The sequence below is a fragment of the Varanus komodoensis genome, unplaced genomic scaffold (assembly GCF_004798865.1).
Source record: "Varanus komodoensis strain SLA01 unplaced genomic scaffold, ASM479886v1 scaffold4, whole genome shotgun sequence".
NCBI classification, from domain to species: domain Eukaryota; kingdom Metazoa; phylum Chordata; class Lepidosauria; order Squamata; family Varanidae; genus Varanus; species Varanus komodoensis.
Genome location: NW_025335941.1, coordinates 12,374,994 through 12,402,616, shown reverse-complemented (window position 1 = coordinate 12,402,616; position 27,623 = coordinate 12,374,994). Strand labels below are relative to the sequence as shown.

General features: G+C 41.9%; 1 protein-coding gene across 4 annotated transcripts in view; it reads right to left on the bottom strand.

The window, feature by feature from the left end:
- BRWD1 (bromodomain and WD repeat domain containing 1) overlaps positions 1-27,623 on the bottom strand; it is a 149,989-nt gene that overhangs the window by 11,068 nt on the left and 111,298 nt on the right. For 2 of the 4 annotated variants that reach the window (XM_044442256.1, XM_044442257.1), the window contains 2 exons: positions 8,195-8,254; positions 7,207-7,296 (listed from right to left, as the gene is read on the bottom strand). The gene's annotated coding sequence lies outside the window, so the exon portion shown is untranslated. Of the gene's footprint in view, positions 1-430; positions 2,137-7,206; positions 7,323-8,194; positions 8,255-10,406; positions 13,488-27,623 lie in introns of those variants that run through there. The other 2 variants (XM_044442258.1, XM_044442259.1) reach the window with 2 other exon arrangements.

Genomic DNA, 27,623 nt, shown 5'->3' with positions numbered 1-27,623 from the left:
GATTCTGCAGGGTTATAGACCAATTTTCCCCTTTTCAGGGAAGATTTGTACTAATTCGCATTCGTACTAAAGTAAATTAGCACTAATATGACTTACCACCAAGCAGAGTGAAATTCTGAGGGAAAGAATCCGATTTCATCAGTTAGTGGATGACAGAGTGAAAGATGCCTGATAAGTGTGATAAAGATAAAGATACCACAAGAGCCAGTGTGGCATAGTGGTTGAGAGCGTGGGACTGGGACTCAGGTGATCTGGGTTCTAGTCCCTGCTCCGCCATGGAGCCAGCTGGGTGACTTGAGACCAGTCACAGACTTTCAGTCCAACCTACCTCACAGGGTTGTTGTGAGGACGTTGAGAGCAGCAGGAGGAGAATGATAAAAGCTGCCTTGAGTTATTTTAAAAAGAAAAAAGCAGGGTATAAATCTAATAAATCAATAAAATAAATAATCCATGAAAGACAGAATACATTTGACATACTCCATATCTGAAACCCTACACTGTACAAAGAATAGGTTGGCCCCACTGGCATATGACTTAATCCTAGCCTTTTAGGTCGATCCTCTCAGACCTTCCCTGTTCAACAAGTTGTTTTGCTTGAATAAGGTCAGGGTTGCTTCAGTCAGCCAAGCAGGTGGAGACTGCAGTTGATAATGTTATCTTCAGGTGTATGGTGCCAGCAACAACACCTACACCATAAAGCTGTGTCTCAGTGCTTAGTCAGTGTGCGGTCTTTTTAAAAAGGGAACTGTTCCTTGTTTCTTTTCATAGAGAAAGAACTGGAAACACTGAGAGCATTCAGGCTTATCTTTATATGATGTCTGATTCAACACTGTATTTTGACAGGCATCGAAATACATAGCTTACATTCTTTTATGTATGCTTTACTTATATTAGTGGGAAAATGAGGTAACTGTTAAGAGTTTAGGCCAAAAGAAATTTAATCAAGACATTGTCTGATCTCCCAATTTAAAAAGAACTGAAATTTTTAAAGTAACCATGTGGGGAAAGAGGCAGTCTCTGTATTTGATCTGAGCAGTGGTGCTGAGTAAAAGATAGGAAATAATTTTTTAGCTTGCATTTTTATACACTTTACCTAACTTTGCATTTCAAACCGATGTGTAAATTAAAAAGCAGCTATCCTTCAAAATTCTCACTGCTCCCAATAGTGCAAAGGTGTTCTCCAATTAAAAATGCATACAAAACTGTGCATATTAGGAAAACACACACACAGAACTGTGTATCTTCACAAAGTATATGTTGAAGTACTTTAAATAAAGTTAAAATGCCTTTTCTTATAATCTTGTCCTCAAAACACAAGGAATATAAGAATGACACAGTCTTTCAGAAGCATACTGGCAACCTTGGACTCACTGTTGTCTTCCAGCACATTTGAAAAAGGGAAATTGCCTTGCAGAATAAGGGGGTTGAATCTGAGAGTCAACCACAAGACCACTGATCACTCTAGCAATGATGAAGGTCATATTTTTCATGAGTGTGCATTGCTGTGCTAAGGATAACTTTATCAGATTCAATGTCAGTTGTAACAAACAAAATGATGAACAGGTATTTGTCTGTACAGATGCCATTTCCCCACAATTCTGCCATTCCTATGCCAGGAAAAGTGTCATGTCTTGAATTTCTGCTTGCCACATGTCTCTTAAAGGCACAGAAGCCTCCTAACAGAAAAAAAAGTGGATGGGGAAAGGAACCTATCTAAAAAAGTGCTACAACAGGCCAGCCTTAGCACTCATCAGGTCCACTTCCCAGCTCCCACCTGGGATTCAAAATCCGCACCCTGCTGTGCTACAGGAGTATCACACACATCAGTCCTGGTCTTCACAGTATTAAGCAATGAATTTCAGTGCCATCTGTGTGTAGCTTTGGAGTGGCAACTCCAAAAGGAAGATGCCCCTTGCTTTTGCCTGTTAGAGGCTTGCCATACCAGTGATTACCTGCCTCCATTGACAGGTATGAAGGAATTATCACCCACCTGGACATAGGTCGCTGAGCATGTGAGCCAGGAGTTAGATGCTGCTGTCACAGAGGGTGATGCTGGTCTTTCCTCACCAGTGCCATTGCTGGCATCATGTGTGCGAGTCCGACTGTTTCCCTCTCCTCATTTGCTGCTAGCAACAACTGAAGAAAATGCAGGACTAAGATGTTTAAAGCCTTCTCAAGCCTCTAATGATCTCATTGCCTGAGATGCTACTTTTAAGGGTTAACCCCCCCCCCAAAAAAAAGAATCAGTATTTTTAAGGTCTCATTAGTAATAAAAAAAGATCCAGCAGCAACTTCACAGCCACTCTAGAAAACTACTCTATCCTCCTCAAAGCTTTGGCATTGGGTTGATGGAGTCTCTCATATGGTGGCCATGCACCCCTCTTTAAGAAGCACATTATTCTGTGTTAAAGTGTCCTTCTAGTGAAGAATCTCTGGTCCAAGACCATTTTAAGATAAAGAATCTTAAGAAGGAAGGGAAAGTAGCAGCCTTGACATTGCTCATCATTGTTTGGATGGGTGGATATTGGCACCTGATCAGTTTTCCTCATTATGCTGCGATGTACTGCATTAATGAATAATGATTAAATGCAGATCTAAATTAATGTGCATAATATTTGCACATGTTGATTCACATGTATACATATAAATCAGCATGCTTTTTGTTGTTGTTGCATTGCACGTACATCACAACCATCTTCCTCTAGCAAGGAACCCAGGGTGACTTACAAGGTTCTCCTACTCTCTGTGAGGTAGGCTAGGCTGAGAGGCGGTACCAAGCCCAAAGCCACCCAGCAAGTTTCATGGCTAAGTGGGCCTTGGAACCCAGATCCCACTCTTAGCCATTCCCCCCACACTGGCTCTCAAATGTTATGCAAATCTGTGTGCTCTTTGCCTTTCTTTTGTGTTGCGTAAAGGAGGACTCTTGGAGAAATACAGGATTTTCAGATCTCAGGCCAGTCATTCCAGAACAGTCCCATCAGTTTTAATGGCACTAATTTAATGGTTTGAAATGCTGGATTACAAAATGAGAGTTTCAGGTATTTCAATACATCCTTAAGGGTTTGCTGCTGCTGCTGCTGCTGCTGTCATTTCACCCTTATTAGATCATTGACCAAATACCCAGATTAATTTTTTTCTGCACCCTAAGTTTTGTACAATCAGTGGAGAGGTGTAAATGTATTACAATTCTGTTAGATTTGCATCAAAGAGAGGAGAAATTTAGTCATTATATATTTGTCTTTTTTCTTGTAACAGCAGGAACTGATTAAGAACAAAAATGGCCATTGTATGAAGAAAGAATTATTTGGGGGAAAATAATAAGAAAAACAAGTTTCCATGTGTTTACCATAAAAATAACATGAACTCCACCTTAGGGTATATAAAAGTACAGACTGTTCACTGTATGTTTTGGCATCAGTTTAAAATGCCTTTATAAACATATCCTATTAAATATTTAATTATTTATCACAAAAGTGGTTATTTTGACATGAGTTAGTAAAAGCAATGGCTTTTCACATCCTAGAATAGCTGACCAGTTACAATATATTACTGGTATGTTTTATTCATAAATACTGGTAAAATTGCCTTTAAAGTTTATCCAAGGGCACTAATTCCTTTTAGAAACAATACCATAGGTTTTCCAATTTTGAAAATAAGACAGATAACTTTTTCATATAATGTTTGACCAAACTTTTTATTTATTATATGTACTTGCTAAAAATGGGTTATATATAGTCTATGTGTAGTATAAAAAACAAAAAAAAATCTTCAACAAAATTTTAATTCAAATAATCACATTTGGTTGGCAAGGAACATTAATTTAAAACAAGTGTAAGTTTGTAAATTAAGTATATTAAGAAATAAACAGGAGACATTTTGCTGATACCATGGATAAAATCAACAGAGTTTTTTCAGTATTGTTATGAGAAAGAGCTGAATATTATTAACTAGAATGGGTTTTTAAAAATACAACTTCATTAATGAAGGAGATAGTGCATTATTGTTTCATTTTGTTATGTCTTGCTTTATTTTGCATTTTGTTTCAAGAAGAGGTTATCATATTTACTAGGTTATAGTAATTATTTTATCTTTGTATAGACATTCAGTGAATTTTTAACTGCTGTTTTAAGACTAGAGTTGAGGCCATTCTGGTTTGCCAAAGGCTCTTCAAAGTCAAGACACTGGAAACTAAGGCCGATGCCTTAACTGGCATGCCCCATCATGAGTGATGATGTTGTGTAGTGTCACAAATAGTGCTTGTTTGGCATTAGCATGCAAGAGGAGGACTACATGGTCCCAGGTACTTCCTCTCTCCCATCTACATCTGGATTTGGGCATGGAAGCACGGAACGTAAGTTGTAAGCAGCTCTCCCTCCTACCTTTGAGTTCTATAATAATGGACCTTTTTGTGGGGGGAGGCAAATCCCACACCTTTTTCATAGGAGATAATCACCAGCCATAGTATTGTAAAGAATGGAATATGGATGTATGATGTGTTTCATACTGATGTCACACCAATAGAGAGAAAGAGAATGTAAGAATGTAAGCTGGCTTTGCACAATACTACATAAGAGTTTGTATTGCAGATACACTTAGGAATGCATGAGCTACTCTGAAATCTAGCCAGAGTGTGTTGCTGCAACAGGAATATAATCTTGGATAATCCTCCAGCACACATGGAAGATAAGGCTACTGATGGCTACTTGGCTAGTCATTATTGGCCACAGGTCTAATAGCTGAGGCAGATGCCTCCCAACTGCTAGGGAGCATGGGGGAAGAGGTGCTATTGAACTCATGTCTGCTTGTGGGCTTCCCTTGGGTATCTGGTTAGCTGCTGAAGGAAACAGAATGCTGGGCTGGAGAAGATTTGATGTGACTCAGCATAGCTCTTATGTTCTTGTGCACACAGTGAAAATGCTGTTTCAAATGTGAGGATGAGCATTCAGTAGGAATCCACATTTGACTTTGTTTTTTAAAGGAATGGACAATGAAATCAATGAATGAACTCAACTGTTTCATTCATTTTACAATAAAAATTAGTTAACAGATTGTAACAATAATAACAAACAATGTAACAAATAAAAATTTAGAAGCCAAATTTACCCTCCATTTGTTTGTACTGAATCTACTGCCAGTCCAAGTCATCAGACCACAACTACTGATATTACAGGAAGGGTGTTGGGAGATGCTTCTCTGCCTATCTTTGTCACAACATGTGGGTTTGTATGGAGTTAAAAATGGGGTCCATCTTTTTGTACAGGCACAGAATGTAGCCTCTATAACCCTGAAAGCCCTGACCCAAGATGACAATATTTATTATTTCCAATTGAAAAGTAATAGAAAAATTAAATAAAATGATAAAATATTATTTCTAATTACCAACCAACTGATTTTTGCCACAGAAAGAGTTTATTTCGAAGATGTTAATACCACTAAACCACTAAATAGAACCACTAAATTATTGCAAAGCTAATAAGAAAAACCATAATGAGAAATAAGAACAGCTATGAAATACACAGTCAAGAGGTTTGCGGGTGACCACAGTTACGCCTCCGTGTTTTCTAGAAATAACTTGTCCAGTCATGTCTACCCAGTTAACTGAGATGCAAATGCCTAATTATAATGCAGATATCTGAGGCAGAGACTCTGTTTTCATTCCTGGCTATACTCATCTTCTACTAGCCTTTATTTGAATATTAGTGTAAAACACTGATGAACTTCAGGGGTGCACTAGTGCTAACATCCAGAAGACACTGTGTGACTCTCCTGTCTCTTCTTCCTTAAAGGATTCTCTGCAGTAAAGAAAGAAGATGGAAGAAGCACTGGAAATACACAGGAACATTACAAAAGGATAATATTGTCTGAGCCCCTCGTATAATTTCATGAAATTTCCATGAATGAGGCAGGGTGATGACAGGATAAAACCCTTGTGCAGAAGCCCAAGAAAACCAAATGGGGAAGAAAAGGTGAAATAGCTGTATGGCACCATGTAGTTTGTAGTGCTAGTTGCTTTCCATCTGAAAGCCCTAAATGGACCTTTTGTGGAAAGAAAAAAAGGTGGAAGACACAGTAGGAAAACATGGGAGGATTAAAAGTGTAAGACAACATTATTTTCCCTGCTTTCTCCACCCACTAAAAGTTCTTAAATAAAGAATGGCAATGGCACAGTGAAAGCATTCCCTGCAAATAATCCTCAGTTCAGGTTCAAGTCTATGTTGCCTGCCAAGTTCTGCTACAGTTTGCTCTCTAATTTCTGGGTGCAAGTCAGCACCATAAAAATGGCAGTTCCAAAAAGTACAGCTTATGCTGTTTTTCTCCCTGTGCAAAATCTTACGCTCCATGAAAGATGTACAGAACTGCTCTGGAATGCACTTTCATGGTGTGTCCCATCCTGACCATGGTGACAACCCCCTTCATTTTTGGAACGAGCTCCTACCTTTTATGATAGAGGCAGCATTGCACTCATTCATCTGGGGAGTTTTGGCCTGCTACTTTCATTTAGTTCAGACTGGCTATTTTGTGAGGTCTTCTCAAGGTTCCCTCTTATTTTCACTCCCAAAAGCAACACATCAAATTTAGACACATGGGTGAGATTACTAATTGAAATACACTTCATCCATAGGCAAAAGGCATGGATTTATTTATTCATTATTACCTTTTTTCTTTTTAAAGAACTCAGAGCACCTTACATCATTCTCCTGCTGCTCTCAACATCGTCACAACAACCCTATGAGGTAGGTTGGACTGAGAGTCTGTGACTGGCCTCAAGTCACCCAGCTGGCTCCATGGTGAGTAGGAACTGGAACCCACATCACCTGAGTCCCAGTCCCACGCTCTTAACCACTACACTGCACTGGCTCTCAGTTGAATTCTACCAATTTCATGGTTTCTTTCACATTGATTCTGGATGTTTTTCTTTTCCACTCTTCACTGCTCCTGATTCTACTAAATGTTTCCCCATCCAGTATTTTTAAAAGATTATTGTTATTAGTATTAATATGATTCATGTTATGTTTCTTTGAATAACTCATATACTGTTAATTCCAAGCATTCATCAGTTTCTCAGTGCCTGATATAAATCTTTGGTAACAAAGTCGGGACTTTCATGCCTCAAGATGAATACTCTGTGTAGGAGTAAATGCAGCTAAAGTCTTTAATGTTATAATAACCATGGGGATATGGTTTTGCCTGAAAACATATACAAACCTATGCATGTTTAGCCAGAAGTAAATCTTCTTGGATTCAAGAGTATGCACGCTCAGGTAATTATGGAAAGGAATGCAGCCATAAGCGTATCTGGATTAATAAAAAACAAAAGCCACCTGCATTGTATTTAGGAAGAAAAATATATCAGTGTTTGGCTATGGAAAGGGTTTACAAAGCAACAAAAGGTCAAAAGCAATAGCCTGTATGTTACTGTCTTGTTTGTCATTTCAAGCATTTGTTTTACAAATACCCTATATGTAAATAGAAAATGAAGAATATATTTAAATTTTAATAGCACTTTAAATCTATAAATGTCATATATTTAAAACGCAGATAGTGAGTGAGATGAATGGTTGCTGTACAGTATTATTTTACGTGAACATTTGTTTCATGTGAGCATTTGTAGTTCATTCTAATAGGAACATCAAATCATTTTACATCATTCAAAGTTGTCCCCTTATTCAATATTTGTAAACTGATGTGCCGAATAATTTTACCTTTCTCTCCCTTAAACAATAACTTGATTCTACTCTGATGTACTTTTCTCCCTCCCTCCCTCCCTCCCTCCCTCCCTCCCTCCCTCTCTGTGCGCACATGCTATCCTAAGCATACTTCCCTTGAAGGCAAGTCCCAATGAAATTGTTGGCAAGCTCCACAGCTCAGCTTCTGCTACACAGGAGTGAAGTACGCACCACAGGACAAGGCATGTACTAAACATGCCCGCTACTTTTTCTCTGCATTGTCATGGGCCATTTGCCGCAGAGAAGTGCGTGGGAGGTGCTTAGCCCTTCTCCCAAGAGGTGCCTTTCGGCTGCAACTCCCCATCCACTCCCTCCCCCAAAGGTTCCAAATGCAGGCTTACTTCAGACAGAGAACCTTTGCAGTGTGGTGGTCAGCATACGGCACACAGACTCAGGAAATCCAGTCCCTAGTCCCCACCCAGCCATCAAGCTCACTGGCTGACAGTTACTGAGTCAACACAGCCTACCTCACAGGGTTGTTGTGATGAGAAGAGGAGGTGGATTATGCAAGGCAGCTTGGCTTCCTTCTGGAAAATAAAGATTACAAATGAATAAAGGTTTGTGTGAGGTCCAGTGGATGGGAACAGCATCTGCGGAGTGGCTGTTGCCAAAAAAGCGGTCAGAAGGGAAGGGTTAAAGCATACCCCCTTCTCTGCAGCAAATCCCCCCTCAGAGAGCTGCATTGCCTAAAATATTTGATACTGCAGTTGGATTAGATACAAAAGCATGCCACCCCCCCAGGCTGGCCCCTCTGTCCCACTTCACAGAGGACGCATTTGAAAGGTTGTCAAAGGACACTGGCCTACATGCCCAGTCTAAGGCTGACAAGGAGGAAGAGGAGGGGACCAAGGAGATCCTTGAAGCTGCCCATCAAGATGCAAGTCCCTGGATGGCAACTAGAGCATTCTACCACACTGGTCACTTTAGTACAGTCTTTCCATTACATTGGGATAAGTTACATCATAAGAATTATTTCTAAATTGGCATTGATATGTATAAATTAGCACTTGGAATCGTATGCATTTTGGTGTTCAGTTTCTTGGCAGAATGCACGTGTGGGCACCCTGTGCCACTTTTCCATCTGCCACCCTAACTTGCTTTTTGCCGGAATCTATCCCTTACCAAGGAGTCAAATCTAGGGCCTAAAACCAAAGAAAAGATGCTGTTATATAAACCAAAGTCAGGAATAAATTTTCCAAATACATGCAGATCCATAACACAATCTACTTGGGAAAGCAGAAGCTTTTTTTGGAATAATAGAATCTTACCCACAGAAGAGATACACATATAATTTTAAGTCACAACCCCTAACCAGCATTATTCATACCACGGATTACAGAAAGCTTGTTTTCCCTTCCTTTTTCTTTTTTTAACAGAAAAAGTATTTTCCCAGTGCAGAATTTCTGTAGATTCATACATGGTTGCTCATAAGAACGAGTTTTAAATATGCTGGAACGCATGCCTGGATGCCTGAGTCACTGCCATGGCAGGATGGGCTGGTTGCCCTGCAAGTGGGAGAGCTTCCAGAAACACCCAGGTGCCCCTGAGTCAGCCTCCCTCTCCATGATGCCGCAGAGCCACTAGCACCACAGGCTGGACTGCCAGTGGGCCACACAGGCAGCCAAGGTGTCCTTTGGGCAAAAGCACGTTTGCTAAGGGCCGCATTATTGCAGGAGGTACAGTGGTGACTCCAGGTTTTGGGGGCTCTCTGGCAAAATATCCCAGGGGCCCCTCCCTTGGTGTGTCCGCCTCCACTGGCCGCTGCCTCCCTCCCTCCCCACAGCACGCCTGTCAGAGAGAATCAGAGCAGTGGCAAGGAGCAAGCAGGGAGCCACAGTGGCGCCCCTCATCCTCTCCACCACCACCATTGCTCCGTGGGTCATCCCTTCTAAGCTACCAGAAGGTGGCAGGTGAGCCTGGGCTGGTGACAGGGCAAGGCAGCTCTCAGTGGTGGGGCCCCTCCTTGGCACAGGCCACTGCTTCACCACACGGCTGTCTGCAGTGGGAGCCACAATAGACTGCAGCCTAGCGTCTTATATTAGGTAGCTAAAACCCTGCTCGGGCCACTCTTGGCTTGACTGGAAGGCAGAGTTCCAGCCTGACTCACACACCCAATAATACAGGGAGGGCTGGGGCTAGGTGCCAAAGGGGAATGGCAAGTTTGGTTTCCTTGGTGACGTCCTTTCTTTCTGTGCTCTGGACACCTGGTGTGACTGTCCCCTTCTCCTGAAACTCAGAGTTCTCCATGAGCAATGACTGTTGAGCAATAACAGCCTGATATGATCATCTTCCCTGGAATCTGCCTGTCTTCAAATCGGAGCTGATATGGAGCACGAGCAGCCAAAGCAAACAATCTGCCTCTCATCTTAGCAAAGTACTGAGACACAATCTCTTTCCCTTTTGGTCATCCATCAAAATATGAGGGGAGGCTGAGAGAACTGGGCATGTTCAGCCTTGAGAAGAGAAGACTAAGGGGGACATGGTATCCCTCTATAGGTACCTCAAAGGCTGTCACAAAGAGGAAGGTCAGTATCTCTCCTTGCTGACACCAGAGCGTAGGACACAGAATAATCAATTCAAGCTGCGACAGCCCAGTTTCAGGCTAGATATCAGGAAAAGCTTCCTTACTGTCCCAGAAATACAGCAGTTGAACCAGCTGCCTAGAGAGGTGGTGGGCTCTCCCACACTAGAGACATTCAAAGAGAAACACAGGTGTTAATGCTGATTTAGGTGAATTATTAGTGTAATCTAGCATGGCAGAGCGAATCCTCACATCACTCAATATCTCCCATTGTTTGATCTCCAATCAACTGGAATTACAATGCAACAAGCCACACTGTTTTGTGTATTGTGTTGTGTTTAATTGTAAATTGCAATTACAATACAACAGGGTGAATCTGCTCTGTGGAGCCAAGACCTGCCCATGCCCCCTCCCCATGACTTTTGCACATTTTTGCATGCAAAGGCTCTGTCTGATGAAACTGGGACTCTGCACAGTGTGATATCTCAGGTTCATAGGGTTGAGCAAGGAATTCATTTCGTTCAGAAATCCACCAGATTCCCTGGTTTTGGCTTCCTGGACTCTGGTCCACTTTGCAGCAGCCCAGAGTCTGAGCTCCTGGAGAGTGCACCCAGAATTCACAAGGTGCTCACTAGGAATCAATCCCATGTCCTGCACAAGCAGTGCCACGCTGAATCAGACCCAGGGTCCATTCAGTTCAGCATTAGGTTCACACATTGTCCAACCACCTGTCCACAGGATGCCACATGCAAGATATGTGTGCAACAGGACCCTCCTGCCCCCGTTCCCCAGCAGCTGGTATACCAAGGCACAATCCCTCTGATCCTGGATTGCCTACGTAGGACATACCTGGCTGATTAGCATTAAGCCTGGGCAGGCTAGTGGAGTCCCCAAGCGTTATCTATGAATCTGGAACCATCGTGTAGCAGGTGGGGCTCAGTTACTGGTGGGCACCACACACACATTGAGCATGGTCACCAGGAACTCAAATTCAGGGTCACAGCAAAGTAGACTGGAGTCCCAAGCGCTGATTCCCACCCTGAAACAGACTCCTCACACATCCCTAGGTAGCAGCATCACATTTGGGCTATAAGAGCAATCTTACCTCTTTATCTAATTCAAAACTTTGATCCAGTGACATCATTCTAAGAACATAAGTAAATAAGATGCACCATGCTGGTGCAGGCCGAGGTCTGCCTAGTCAAGCATTTCATTCACACCATTGCCTGCATGAAAGCCACAAGCAGGGCATGAGTACAACACTACCCAAGATCCCCAGCAAAGGTGTACTTAGCATACTGCCTCTGATAGTGAAGGTAGCATACAACCATCAGGAGAAGAGCCACAGATAGCCTTATCTGTCATTAATTTGACCAATCTGAGAAGTGAATTAGATAGTGTAAATATGAGTTGCGTAAAGAACTTTTTATTTGTCCTGAACAGACTACCAATCATCTTCCCTTTGGTTCTAGTGTTATGAGATAGAAGGGAAAATGTCTCCCTATCCACTTCCTGTACACCATGTACTCTTCCATTATGTCTCCCTTACTCACCCTTTTTATAAGCTAAACAATCTCAGCTTTTTATTGTTTCCCTTTAGGGGAGTTGCTCCAACCCTCTGATCATTTCAATTGTGCTTTTCTAACCCAGTTGTTGTTATATTTATCATCTCTGACTTATGGTGACCCCGTGAATGGAAGTCTTCCAAAGTGTCCTGTCCATGACAGCTCCATTCAGCTTTTTCATTTTCAAGGCTGTCAATCCATCTCATATCTGGCCTTCCTCTCCTTACTCTGCCTTCAATTACCGTGGCATGACTGTCTTCTCCTTAGAGACTTGCCTTCTCGAGTGCCTGAAGTACATACCCCCTTTTTAGATGCAGCGACTCAAACTGTGTACAATATTCCAAGGGTAGTCACACCTTAGATATGTCTTAATGGGAGTGTGATCTTGGCAGTCTTGGTGTTGATTGCTGCCTAATAATGCCTGATATGGACTTTTTTTTTTTTTCATAGCAGCTGCACACTGGGTCAGTTTTTTCTATCAAGCTATCCACCAGAATCCCAAGACCTCCTTTTTAGTCACTTTTAGCTCCTATCCCATCAGCATACATGTGAAGTTGAGATGTTTTTCCCCCACATGCCTCACTGTATGCTCGCTTACATTGAACTGCATTTCCTATTTTAATGCTAATTTTCCTTGCTTGTAAAGTTGTTGCCAAATCAAGGCCTTAGCTTGCTACACCTGCCTTATTTGCATAAATCTAAGCCCAGTGAACAAGAGCAGTAATGTGCTCATTATTGCAAACATGACACAATTAATTCAGCTCTAAAACATTTGGCTGACCTTCTGTTTCCTGGTATCTGCATGTACTTAAAGTGAAGTCATCTTATTGACACTTACATATTATTTCTCATCTTTCACAGATCTCCTTATTAACCTGTTGAGGGGACTGAATCCAGCTGTCTCTGAAGACTGTTCAGAAGTGGCACTATACACAGTGTATCCCTATACGGGTTGGGACCACAAGACCTATTGGAATGCCTCTCCCAATGAAATCCATCTGGACATTACAATAAAGTTCCAGGGCCTGCCTGCCTCTGATTGCCACCACCAAGGGAGGCTCAGTTGATGACAACAAGAAGGGACTTCTCAATGACATCCCCTCAGATATGGAACAATCTCCCCACTGAGGCACACCTTGCGCTGCCAACTTTAGTATCTTTTCCGTCCCTGGTTAGGATTGCCCTCTATGACAGGGCCTCTAATTTGTGTTGTATTATACTGGGGCATTGTGTCAACTGCTTAACAGGTCTTGCAATGTAATATGTGCAAGCGATTGTGGCATTTAAAATTTATTTTACATTTGGCTTTTAAACTTTTATCTTTTTTAATGTTTTTATTATTTTGTATACATATTGCATTGTATTTTAGCTGTCATTGTAAACTGCCCAGAGAGCTTCATTTATTGGGCATTCTGACCAGTAGTATTAATAAATTATATTAAATGTATTGTTTATTTTATCTATTTGTATTTTTCATTATTTTACTTTTTATTGTAAGTTTTCACAAAACAAAACCATGAAACAAAACTTCGAAACCAAACCAGATATCCACACAGTGCAGCATCCATATGCTATCTGCTCATATATTGAAAGTATCTTCAATAGAGTCCTCAATCCATTGCATTATAGGAGGTGAGCATTTCTTCTTCTAATGATGTAATCTTAGTATTTTAACTGTCAAAAGAGAGTGAAAAATCCATTTAAATTGATGGTGCTTTAACTTCCAGGAATTAGCTAAACAATTTAAAGGAATGAATGCATTAGTTAACATCAGTTTTCAAATACAAAGTTTATCTGTATTATAACCTTCTCTTCAAAAGAGGCAACTGAACAGCATTTTATTAAAGGAAGCAGTAGCTGCATTACATCGCCAGGACTTAGCTGATGTAGACAAATTCATATTAAAGAAACAATATGGCATCCAATAAATCTGAAACAAGAGGGTGTTTTGAATAAAACATTGCCTGATATACACTGAAGCTAAAGATATAGTTGCTAAAGTAACAATCATTGATTAGACTGAATAAGACAATCCAGTTCCACTCCTGCTTTAGATGCTGTGTATCAGATCCATACCAAACAACAAACAACACCCCCCCCCCCCCACTTGCACTCTCTCCTTGTCTAGTGAGAGAAAGAAAGACTGGTATCTCCATCCAACAGTTATGCTCTCTTGGGCCGTCCCGTTGAACATACCACCAGAGATATTACCCGAGGGTATTCACACCAATACCTCTACAGCAGAGTCCAGTAGCAAAAGTGAGTAGGGGCCCAGATGGTTCCACACCCAGCCAGTCATGTCAGATGAGTGTGGGCACACCTGCTGTTATCAGGGGATCCCTCCAAGCCCACTTGGTGTCATTTACTCTCTTCCTGAAGTGCTGGGTGGCTCTTTCACCAAGTCCTTGAGCCAAGGGCCAGGCTTCACTGTATCAGGGCTTTTCCAATTAGGGAAGCTCCATGTACAGCAAAGGTCAGCCAGACAAGCCCATGTCGCTTATCCTGACTGTCCCAGCTTTGCTACACATGGAGGCTTTCCTGACTGGGATATCCCGCATGCAGCAAAATGACAATATAAGGGAAGCCTCACTGTGATCAGTGATGACAGTGGGGATTCTATTCCCTTCTTCCTCCAAGCTCATGGAGAGAGAGGGCTTGCATGCACTGCTGACTGGGTGGGGCTCACAGAGGTTGCACAAGCTTCTGCAGAGCCTCTGGGGGACAGATTATGTACATGGGTCAGAGGTTCTGTACCCCCTCCCTACATATAGAAATTTTAAAGTCAAGAATTGCAATGTTGGAGGTGATCCTGCATCTCTTTGCAATCAGAGGCATTGAGCTAAAAGGGATTCTCTAAGGAATGCGAATCAACCCCCAACCCATAAGAGCATCTGGATGCAGGGAGAAGTTTGGCACTGGCACCCTTGCTGCTCCCGGGGTGCCAACAGCTTAACCTTCTTTATCCTTGTGTAGCATCATGTTTTGTTTATTATGTTGCTTTTCAGATTTGCACAGCATGCTTTAGCATATGCTTCTGTTCTAGACAAATGGAAAACCATGTAAAATGGTTGACAGTTTATCTTCCAGATAGCAAAATACTTCCCGACACTGTTCCCATAGTGTTCCAAGAGCCATGAGAGGAAAGGATTCTCAAAGAGCCATCTAGAAGCCAAAGGTCATCCATCAGTGAGAGTTGCTATATGCTATCTCAAGTGGCTAACTATGATAAATGGAATGCATTGAACAGATATTTTACATATTTTAGCAGAAGAGCCATAAACCGTCAAATAGCAAGCAACAAATGTTTTTAATGCTAAAAGAATGCACAAGTTAATATGAATTTGTCCATTCTGTTACACATTAGATGTCATTTTCAAAACAAGTCAAGGACATCCTGCATTATCAACATTGTGAGATGTTGCATCTTCTTTAACAGAAGCCCCATGGAATGAAATTAGGCTTACTTTTGAGCAGACTAATATAAGATTCTGATGTAAGCCTGAAAATCTATCCATACTTACCTTGGAGTAAGTCCCGTAGAACACAATGGAGCTTGCTTCTGCCATGTACAAAAGCCACTAAAATTTGTTCTAACTCCAACTGCAATATCCAGTTACCCCTTATAGATTGGGACAGGGTGTCCTTGGGAAGAGTCAGACTTCCTGCAGACTATAACCATAAACAGGAGACACTTTGAAATGTTGTCACTGCAAGACAGGGGAAGAGCCTTGTCCTACTTAATGAAACCCTTTTTCACTCAATTTATAGAATAGGAAAATGCAAAAGTAAGTGTGCGTGTGTGCGAGGGAGGGAGGGAGGGAGAGGAAGGAATACCCATCACAATAAAATGTTGCATGAAAATAGGACTTCTTCCATATAATCAATCATAGTTGCACTTTCCCCTTAAACTGCTCTAACTGGGCTATTCACATTCATGCCACATTTGTTTCTATGTTTCTCTGTCCACCCACCACAAATTGTACAAAGCGCTAGGTGAGCTAGCCATTTGACACCACTGCTATGATTCCATCTATTGCTCATGGCTAGGATGTCATCACCTTTTATTCCTCCACTCTGATTCCACTCATTACATTTGGTTCCTTCCTATTTTGTTGTTTACAGCAGCTTTCCCCAAACGGCTACCTTCCAGATATTTTGGCTGACAACTCCCAGCCTTCCTTCTCATTGGCCATAATGGCTGGGGCTGCAATATAAAAGAACTTGTGGAGGTCTCCTTTGGAGACCTATCTTAAGTGGGATGTCTATAGAAGGAGCTCATCTTGCTTCCTCCCTGCTTTTCCCTTTCCTAATCCACATTATTTGGCTGTGGACCATTGGATTGCGTGTAACAACTCTACTGTATCTGTACTCTTCCCTTTGCTCTCTCTCCCTCTTTGTGTTAAACACTGCTCTCATTGAGAAATTAAAGTAAATTATGACATATTTAACTAGACACCTTTCAATGGACTTTTTGATGAAACATGTAGAATATTTGGGTTCACATTAATAAAGGCAGGGATATGGGCCTCTTGAGGGCATCCAATAAAATATGCCAGATTTGGTATGTCAGGGAATTAAATTATGAAAGTTGGCCAGTTCTACATATATTTGCTCAGAGAAAAATCCCAGTAAGTTCAGTGTGTCTAATTTCTGAGAATGCAATAAAAGAATGACAGTTTTAGGATTTTAAAAATTTTATACTAACATACAGAGGTACCTGTTTCCACTCTAGATTGGATTCCTCCAGAACATAGTGTTGGAATAAAAGGATAAAATATGGTAAACTGAAATATGGGAAGAGAGTAAGTAAATAATTTAGACAACTGAAACTGCATAGGATAGAGTCTGAGAACAAATACCCTTTTGCACACATTATCACATATCAATTCTATGCACAAAATTCCCCAGACAATGAAGAAATGTTTTATTTGACAGGTAGTTTACTAGTGCAGCCTCCATTTTTTCATGACTAAACTCTCATCATGGGTACTTTGCTGTTAGGATGCAATGCAAGGGGCTTAGTACTGCAAGCACCTGCAGTATTGCACCACCATCCCTGCACTACAAGCTACAAGAATTAGCCCAGCAGATCTCTTTCCCTGTTTCAGCATAGTGGTACCCTGTAACCACTCAACTAACTTTTCAAGTGATCATTGCCAGATTGCAGCTTTAGGGGAAAGGTGTAGTTAGCACTATGAGAATGTTCAGTAACCCTCCATTAGCAGCCATGTGCCTTCAGCTTCATGACTGGCTGAGAAAACAAATATTAACAGCCTTGACTTATCATGGATGAGACAAGAGCAAGACTCATGTCTGTGGAATGATGTGGGCCACTGTTAACTAAGCGCAGAATGAATGTTCCAGTTAAAGTCCTACACTCTGTAGTCTAGTTGGCCCTGTAGGTGAAAATGCCTCACTCTCACACTGACTTCAGTGAGGCTTAATGGGACTCAGTGTTGACAGTATCATGCACAAGTGTGTCCTGAACTAAGAACATTCATTTTCAGTATGGCACTTTTAAGCCCAACAAGATTTATAAGGGGGAAAATCAGACACAGCATTTCCACCTGACTTCAGTATGGAATATATTTGCATCAACTGTTTTTAAACCTGTGCTGATACCACACGTTCCCATTCCTGTGAAACAATTCCCACACCCATGAGGGTGATGGAATAACAGGGACCTTGTGCTGTGTGATATATAGTAAGCAACCTATGCATCAATGGACCAACTTGTGGCAGAAAGGGTGGTGGGCAAGCTGCCAAGGGAATGCGATGCATTCACCTTTATGCATTGACTGTTGAACGGCACCATTCAGTTCCAGGAATCGTAGATTGTAAAAATGATATGTGCTTTGTGGTTTGGCACTCAGTCAGAACTTCAGCTCCAGCACCGCGACGAGCTGCCAACATCTGCCAATTATTACGCGTCGAGGAAAAAAAGGGCCTTGGGCTGCAAGGCTGACGTCGTTAACTGGTTGCACCTACTGCTGAGTAACAGGGTGGAAATTTCTAGCTGGAGCACAGCCAAGACAGGTCACTGGGTTTTCTTCTCAAGAAATGTTTGTGATAATAATTCTAAGCGACACAACAAGGGACAGATAAATAGAACAAACAGTGAACAAACTACACAGTGTCACACCATAACTTAATCACCCATTCAGAATTCAGAGAGGGAAACACAGACAGACAGGAAGTATCCTTTAGACTTGCAATCTTATGCACGTTTACCTGGGAGGAAGACCCATTGAATATAGTGATTGATAGTTCTGAGTAAACATGCATAGGATTACACTTTTAAGCATGCTGCACCAGGCTTTATGCAATGGCTTTGCTATGAATTTTCTCCAAGGAAAAAACCAGACAAAACAGGAGGGGCAGCAGTTGGTATTGGCTTTGGGGGCAGGAGAGATCTGGGGGAAAATACTATGCAGAGCTCTCCTTCAAATAGCTGTCAGTAATGTGTGAATTCAGCCAACCAGATTCCAAAAGGGTTTACTGCACAATTGTGTGAGTGAAGCAAATCTCATGACTAATGAGCTGAAGGCAGATGTTTGCACAAGGAATGTTCCCTTACCCAACACCTGTCTCGTAAGCAAGTGTGGAGGCATCTTGGACAATTAAGCCATTGCTGCTCAACAGCCAGAATTATTGACTGGAAAAGAATCACCTGCCAGTAAGTCACAGGAGAAAACAAATTAATGTGTAACCATTAGTTACAACTTCTTTTATTCACAACCTGAAAAGGGAAGAACATGGTAGGCAGTGAGGACCCGGGCTCACAGAACGCCTGGACTTCTCAATTAGCAGGAATCATGATGTAAGCTCTCTCCCACCCCCAGATTTCCTATTCCCTCTGAGCAACTATATAATAAAAGTTCACCTGGCAGCACCCACAAGTTCAGACATGACCTGAAGTGGCAGAACTCTTGGCACAGAGGGGAGCCCTGGCCCTCACAGACAACCTGGCACATGGAACAGGAATTCCTTGCCAAAGTCCAATTATAGAGGTACCAAACTCATGGGATCTTTTCCTGTCACACTGCCAGTGAGCAGGGCCAAAGCCATCAGCAAGTGGGGCAGAATCAAAGTGAGTGGGCCTTTTTTCCTTGTCCTTCTTTCTGCCACCCTTTATTTCCCCCCTTCTCTTCTTTCCTGGGCTTCCAGGGAAGGGATGGGTCCTTTCCAGAGGTCTCACAGAGGGGCTTTTGAAGCAGACCAACAGTCACAAGCTGCCTTACTCTGATATAGGCAAAATGAGGGACTTGGAGTGGTTTCTTTCAAATAAATGTAATATTTGATTCTGGCTGTGTGAAGCCAGCAAACTCTAGAAGAACAGGACCTTGATACCTAAGTGAATGCACAGGAAATCTCATCACAGGTATTTAAAAAATCATGCCCAGTTCTTGATTAATGTTAGAAATGTCTATTTGACTCAGGTTTCTCCATTCACTGCAGTCTTGTGACCTAATTCCTTACTCTTGCACACTCATAGCAATCAAACTTACCTTCTGTTAAAACTGACTGGAGAACCTTTTCAAGGAAAAAGGACACAGGTCCTCAGATTCCAAGGATGACTGAAATTAGGGAGTGGTATAAACAGAAGGTGACAATATGCCAGCAGAAAAGTTGGCAATTAAGCAACAGTACCTGTTGTTCTTGAGAGAAGAGGCAGTGCAGCCTGCGCCGTGGTGCACACCCCAAGCTAGTTAGGTGTGCTGAACCTGTCTCCTCATCCTTGATCATAGGAAGTTCAAGTGACAAAGCCAGTGAGCTCACAAGGGACCATTGGCCATGCCAGGACAACACCGGAGGGGGGTTGCAAAGCAACTGGTGCTTAGAATCATTTTTCCTGGACAGTGGTTTTGCAATTGAGACTTAACGCTTCACCTTAAATGATTGGACCTCACATCTGGAGCTACCAAATACACAAAAGAGTGGCTGCCATATACACAAATATGGCAAAAGCCAATTACAGATCACAAGTTAACATTATTTGGGAACACTGGGAAGAGTGCCATAAATGGTTAAGGATCAGAGCATGTTACCAAAGATGCTTTTGAGTAATACATATGAGACTTACCATTTAAGAGTTGGTTGTTGCACTAGCACATATTCTCAAAAGGTGCCATGAAGCTGTTATTATAGCAGGGGGTCATGCCTTCAAATTTGCTTCAGATTGGGGTGCTAGCTTTTCTCTGAGTGTATTTATAGAGGTCAAGACTATCAGTGGCTACTAGTCAAAGAATCATAGAATAATAGAGTTGGAAGGGAACCAAGATGACTATCGGGTCCAATCCCCTGTTGTTGCAGGTCACCAATTTATTCCATCCCACTCAGATGACTGTCCAGTTTCTTTTTGAATGTCTCTAGTGTGGGAGAACCCATGACCTCTCTAGGCAACTGGTTCCAAATCCTGGATCATTTGTGTTGCCCTCCTCAGGATCCTTTCTAGTTTTTCTGCATCTTTCTTAAATCTTGATACCCAGAACCGGTCAAATAATTTAGATGAAGTCTTACTGGTGAAGAGTATAGAGAACTATTACTTCTTGTGATTTGGAAGTAATACTTCTATCAATACATCCCAAAATAGCATTTGCCCTTTTTGTCATGATATATATAATATATAGCCATGTTGGCTATATATTATCTCCACTACTGGAGGCCGTATGCTTTCATAAATCAGTTGCTAGAAAATCCAACTTGTGGACTTCTTGCAGGCATGTGGTTGAACAATATAGGAACAGAATGCTGAAGTAGATACACTTTTAATTTGATCAAGTATGGTTCTTCTTATGTTCAGTAGAGATAGGATTTTTAAACGAAAACAGTAACACCTGGAGTAATTATTCTTTTTTTCTTCTAGACATTTGTGAACTATTAACAATGCATACTATATTCTGAAATATAAGGGAAATACCTATTATCTCACTTTCTCTACGAAAGTAAAACAAAATCCAGGCAATCTACTGAGGATCTTCTACATGCCAAACTAAATAGTAAAATGCCATTAAAGCTCTGTTTAGTCATAACTCAATGACAGAATTAGCTTCTGCAACTGAGCTTTGTTGTATTCTGGCCAGGCCATTTTATTAGCCACCAGTTTCATTTTCAGGAGGTATCTGATCGTGCCAATAAAATGCAGGTTGGCAATTTGTCCATATGGCTACTTAACTCAGTTTCAGTGTTACTCCAAGAATCCAGTTGAGAATAAACAACACCCCCCTCCAGGTAATTATGGTAGTACTTGGAACCCACAATGTTTGGATGGTTATTCTGAATCAATATGTACATCTTACCCTTTCCTCCTCACAGCTTCCTTGGGCTTTTCTACCCAATGCTTTTTTTATGCAGTAGTGATCCCTCACTCCAGAAGTGTGTGAGTCCTTTGCATGATATCATCATCCACCAGGGCCAATTTTACATTTTCCGGATATTTTCATGGCTTTTTTAAAGCCAGAAAAGTGAAGTATTATCCTCTATGCTGCCATGATTCACTGCCACAAACCTTATGTTTATTTGCAATTCTACTGTATACCACAGCACCACCTTGTGCTTGTTCAAAGAAACATACAAGAACATACAGAAAGACAGGGAAGGAAAAACCACAAGAGAAAAGCCTCCTGCAAAGGATGCACTCTTCCACCTGCAAAGTAAACAGGAAAATGCAGACTTGGTGAAGTACCAGGCTAAAGACCTCACCTAGGGAAGCTCTTAGTCTCTCTTCCTTCCCTCCCCAGCCCCTGATAACACACAATCTCCCTGACGTTATGGCTTGTGGGAAATTTGTCCCTACCTCTTCCTTCCCCATGGCCCTGAAGCCTCGCTAGCCTTCAGCTGGCTTCCCATGCAGATGGTAACACGCGGAAGAGCACGAGCATGGTGTTGTGGTGAAAGCAGAAGCAGTAAGCATGTTGCTCATGGGATGCTGGGCTGGTCACCATCTCTCAGCCTGTCCTACCATACAAAGTTGTTGTGAGCATAAAATATAAGCTATCCTAAGTGTCTAGGATGAAGGGTAAGATTTAAAAATGTTATTAATAATAGGCCGTGTGTGTGATTTTCCTGCAACATCACCTGCCTGCCTTTCACTCATCACATCTGTACAGGCTGTGAACATTCTCAGCAGGCTGTTCCAGAGCAGTTGTAATGTTTATGAATATTATTTTCATGCACATGACACAGGGAACCAGTTTTTGGTCCAATATGAACATTAGACTGAAAGGATCCTGGGATGTTACAGCTGTACCAGATGGCGCACCTAGAAATAGAAATAGAGCTTCTTCAGTTCTTTAGCTGTCCGGAATTAAATATAAGCAGGGGAGCCATCAAATTCTGGTGGCGTTCCTCAGCCTCCTGGTCAAGCTAGACTGAATTCTTGAACCCTCCCTTTCATGAGTTTAATTGGTATGGACTAGATCAGCCTCAAACAGGATGTTTTGGTCATAAATGGGTAGGAGATAGGGGAGATATGCCAAGCCTAGGCTGAAGGCAGCCAGTGAATGTGGTTTTCCAGATGTGAGCAAAATAACTGAAGTACTTGACACTCCCAGAGTAATGCAATGCATTGAGCCATTGAAAATGATGAGTTACTTGATAACTACAAATATAGGAACACAAGAAGCTGTCTTATACTAAGACTCTGATTCCATTAATCCATCTAGTCCAGTATGGTTGCACTGACTGGCAGCAGCTCTTCAGGAAATGAGCAGGCACTTCTCCACTCCTGCCTGGAGATTCTGGGGATCAAAACTGGGACCTTCTCCATGCAAAGAATATGCTTTACCAGTGACTCTACTTCCACAGGTTTTATAAAAACCAATAAACGTCTCCTTTTTGTTGCTGTTTCTGGCATGGCAATGAACTGAGAAGTCAACAGCTCTGTGTAAAGGTCTCTATGTGAAATGACACAAAGAATTGTGCAGGGCTAACACACAGGATCCCTATGGAAACAGAAGAGATGCTTAACTCTTCTCCCTAGCCAATGTAAAAATCTTTCCTCGGATGTTTAGAGTGGCATGTTGCACAATCCAGCAAGTGAAGGTAACCAGCTGTTTATCTCCATTATACATGGAATGATAATCACATGTTCACTAGTTGCTTCAGATGAAAGCAAGAAAATACATTTCTTTTACCATGTGGGTTAAAACAATCTTATATGCAGATCTGACCCCTTGAAAGGGAACATTTATATTACAAATTGTCCCAAATGTTCTGGTGACAATACAGTGCAGTACTGTGTACACTTACGGTCCATTTAATTATGTGCTGAATTGTGGCATTTCACGTGGAATAAATATTCTGGATTGGTTCCTAAACAATCCTGTGCTTTAGGCTGGTCATGGAACTGGGGTGATTAAAAAAAAGGATATGTATTACCCTAGAAAAGAAGAAAAGACACAGGTATGCATAACATTTGCATGTGGTAATATATATGTAGCTATACAAAATTAGAAAGAGTTCCTATCAATGGAAATCCCATCCATCTTGCCCGAATGGGGACAACTGCATCCTTGTGAGCTGTGTTACCTGCTCGGCCTGCCATCCAGGCCCTCTTTGCTATCCAGTCTTCTATCCTGGACTGCCTATTCTAGCCTATTCCAGCCTATTCTAGGCTCTTCCAGTTCCTTATCATTAAACCAGATTTCGACTGGAGAGTTCTTCAAAGCACCATCCACCTTCACCTAGAAGTCTGTCCTCTATAAAATAAAATATAGGACCAATTCCCAAAGCTGTAGCCGCCCCTTCCACACATGCATATGCACACAACATCTCACAAAGATTCAGAGGTTAGCCCAGACCTTCAGGAATGGCTCTTGACTGGAAGCATGACGGCAAGGCCTATTGTGAATGTGTGTTTGTGTGTTGTTTGTACCATGCTAGCAATATTAGGCAAATTTATTTGGTGATTGTTTTATATGATTTTTTGCAAGGATTTGCCAATAATTCCAACTAAATTTAGTTAAAAGACAGGAATTACTTTTCGTAGTGAGAGCAAAATTCTATAGCAACTGATTGAATACAGCCATCACCAACTGTATCTGCCTCCCCACAGCCTGTTTTTGCTTCTTGGTCTTTTTAAAAGGCCATTTCTTTAGAGGCCACTTCTCTAATTGCATCACCTGGGCTACCTTTTATGTCTGCTTGAGGGGAAAAACCTAGAGAAAGCATCCAGCAGTGTCCATGTGACTCTGAAAATATTGTCAGAACATGCTACCACATCACAAAGTAGCTTCACTCTTCGGCAGTTTCCTTAGAACAAACAAAATGGTTGGCTGGGACCTTCAGGCCTATGCCTACCAGGAGCTAGGGCAGCCTTCCCCAACTTGGTGTCCTTCAATTATGTTGGACTATGGCCCACAATTTTCAGCCAGCAGTGCTACTGGGAGTTGTAATACAACTGGGGAAGCCAGTTCCTTGCACAGGTACTCCACTGACTGATATTAGCTGTCACATCCCAATAAATACTGTCAATTATATTTACTACCTGAGGGATAAAGTTAATATCCAGTCATCCTGCTCTTCTAGTTTAAAATTCCAGTTTAATAAGCATTTCCCCACCAGGGGGGTGGGGGAATGGAATATTATGATGACTCAGAAGGCTATAATTCTTGTTTATGAGATACACTCACCCATTTTAAACTGGACCCAGGGATTTCTCATCAGCCACAGCCACGTGCCAAGGATGGCACCCTGGATGGAGAACATACACAGTTCGTTGGGATGCAAACGTCATAAAGATAGAACGAATAATTTATTTCTTCAGGCTCCTTGAAAAAAAAAATCCTGGCATGGAATGAAAGAAATGTTTCCAAAACTTAAGCAGGGCTCCAGCTTGAGATTCTTTGTAAACAAACGGAGTGCTTCAGCTTGGTCTGAAATAAAGACCTGTGGTTTAAGCTCAGTGAGTAGCTGGAGCTCTTGATCTTATCCAAAGGCAGCCCACAGGAAGCCAAAGAAAGGGGAGGCCTTGAAGCGGCCCTCCCAGAGAGCAGCTGGACAGCAGCCTGAGCAAGCGATCAGCTCACCTGGTCACCGTCTCCCCTCCAATGTAGAACTGAACAATGTTTGCAGTTGGTTTATAATAATTATTTCTACATGTGTATTCATTCATTGCGTATAAACAACTGACATTGCATATAAAGTGCTTGTTATTATAAACTCTCTAAGTGGTTCACATAAAAATACATAAAATACAATATAAGAGTCACTGTATAAAATTAATATATATATTCAAACATTACAAAAATAGAAAAATGGAGCTGTGCAATTACAAGTAAGGAAAAACAGGAGTGAATGGGTGTCTTCATATGCAAATAGTATGCAGACCTGTATCATCTTTTTCATTGATTCATTTCATCTTTTGGGCAATGTGAAAATGGTCACTTTGCTGCTAAAGAATCCAAATACACAGTATAATAATGGGACTTACTTCTGAGTAGGATTGTTCTGTTTAACACAATAAAAGAGCCACTCTGACCAGCAGGTACATTCATTCATAAGTAATTATTTTCGACATTTTGATTTTTTGAAGCAAAGCATCCTACACTGAAAGGTGTTCTTGGAGCCAAACTACATGTTACATCTTTTCCTCCATGAGCTTTGGGTGGAAGGATATTTTACAACATAAAATATCAGGGGAAAGTTCAAAAGCTCACCTTCCAGTACTGAGCAGAGGCCTGCTTCCCACTTGTGGCTGCTTTAGAAGTAAAATATAAAAATAAAAATTGGTAGGTCCAGTCATGAAATCCCCACATTCTATGTAGCTTGGCCCTTTGGTTTGCTTTCCATCCCAATTTTCAGAGGTGAAGGTAAGCCAGGAAGAATGAGCTACAAGTGTGGAGCAGCCAGCCCTAACATTAAGGCCTGGGCAGCTGATATTTGGCAGTGGCAGCAAGCCCAGTCCTTTGATCCCACTTAGGGCCTCTAGCCATTCCTCACTCTTCAGGGCTGGCTGTGCTGCACGGCTTGCCCTTCCACCAAACTAGCCTGCTGCTCTCAAACCTATGGAGAATGTTATACCACTGCCAATGCTGAACTAAGATCAATTGGCCAATCCAGTTAGCTTCTACATGCAGACCAGAGAGGAGTCCCTTCTTATTCTTCGAAACCTCAAGCAGTAAAATGTTTGAGGCAGCCTTGGTGTGGGGATCTACTCTACTGGTGTAAGGAAAGGGATAACAGTAGAGTATGAATCTTGGGTAGAGAAGCTCAGCATTATAAAATTTGAGAACCTCCATCATTGACACCACAGGTAGATGCAGGTCACTGTGTGGTGGACCAAAATACACTCCCTCCAAGTAGGTCACCTAAAAGGCTAAAATAAACAGACACCCAGCTTCCACACTCTCTACTTTCGGCATAATGCTACGAGCAGAACGCCATGCCCTCAAAAAACAGCTGGGCTTTACCATACTTTTATTTGCAGTACTTGGGTGTGAGGTGCTTTGCCATTCATGAAACTTGACAGACAAAAGGAGGGGCCAGGCTGATTCATTAGCTGCTTTGGCTGATTCATTAGCTGCTTTGGCTGTCATGGGGATAGCCAAAACAGCAGGTCAGGTTTAAACAGACAAACGCTTCTCAGTTGGTCAAAACATACAGAGACGGCACCAACTACTTAGAGAAGAGCAAGGTCTTGCTTAATTTGAAGCAATACACAGAGCAACAATGCCTCATCTAGTGTTATTATCCAGTTCAGCATCTCACCAGTGCATTGCCCAACTGAAGGCAATCTGAAAGCAAAGGGGCGGGTTCAGTGAGGTGTGCTCTGATCTCAGAATGGCAGTGACTGCAAATAGCTAAGGCAGAAAAACTGACCTATCAACTTCAGGGTGCAGTCCTCTGTATTGCACCTACATTAGACTGAAGCCTCTGACCTCAGCACCTTGCCTGGATGCTGCCACAAAGGCAGGAGGGACAAGAGGGGTGATTTCCACTTTCTATCCATCCTCCTTGCTCTCTTGTTTTTCTCCAAATAGGCCTCTCAGCCTTCCTGGAGGAGGTCTACTTGTGGGAATAGGGATGGAGAGGCAGTGGGCTTCTTTGTATGATGGCCTCTCCTCTTCCCACTCCAACTGACTTATTGGAATGCCCCCTTTCTGAGGCAACTTTTGCAACTATGGACACAGTTGGGTGGACCTTTTCCCAGCAGCTGCAAGTAAAGCATGGGAAGATTTGATTACAAGCCTCCCTGGCACAAAGTTGTAGCAGTGTCTATGACCTCAGAGGGGGACTCTAAAGAATCCTGTGGCCCCTGGTACATCCTCTGGGGACTCTAGGATTTCTTTCCCCATAAGCTACAGACCAAGTTAAAATATCTGCCTTGCACATGATATGGGATACATGCAACATTGCCTAACAAAGCCTTTCTTTTGTTGGAGGGAAAATAACGAAGGATTCAATCCTTTTTATGTTTAGACAGAAACAAGTTTTACAACTCCCAGCATGATGGCTGGGGAATGCTGGGAATTGTAGGACTTGTTTCTGCTGAACTTGCATAGGATGGTGCTCTACATATAACTGTTTATTATGAAGTGCCATGTCGAAAATCTCCAGGAGCCCAATTGGTTCCACCAACAGTTTCATCTGTAAAGACAGGGAGGTACCTTAAATGTATTACCATCTGTCAACAAAGGAAAAGGCAGTGTTCCTTCTGTGGCCATGGAAAAGTCTTCCAAGGTCTCAGTGGAGACTCCACCTTTGGAGGACCCCCTGCAAACACACACACACACACACACACACACACACACACACACACACAGAGAGAGAGAGAGAGAGAGAGAGAGAGAGAGAGAGAGAGAGAGCCAG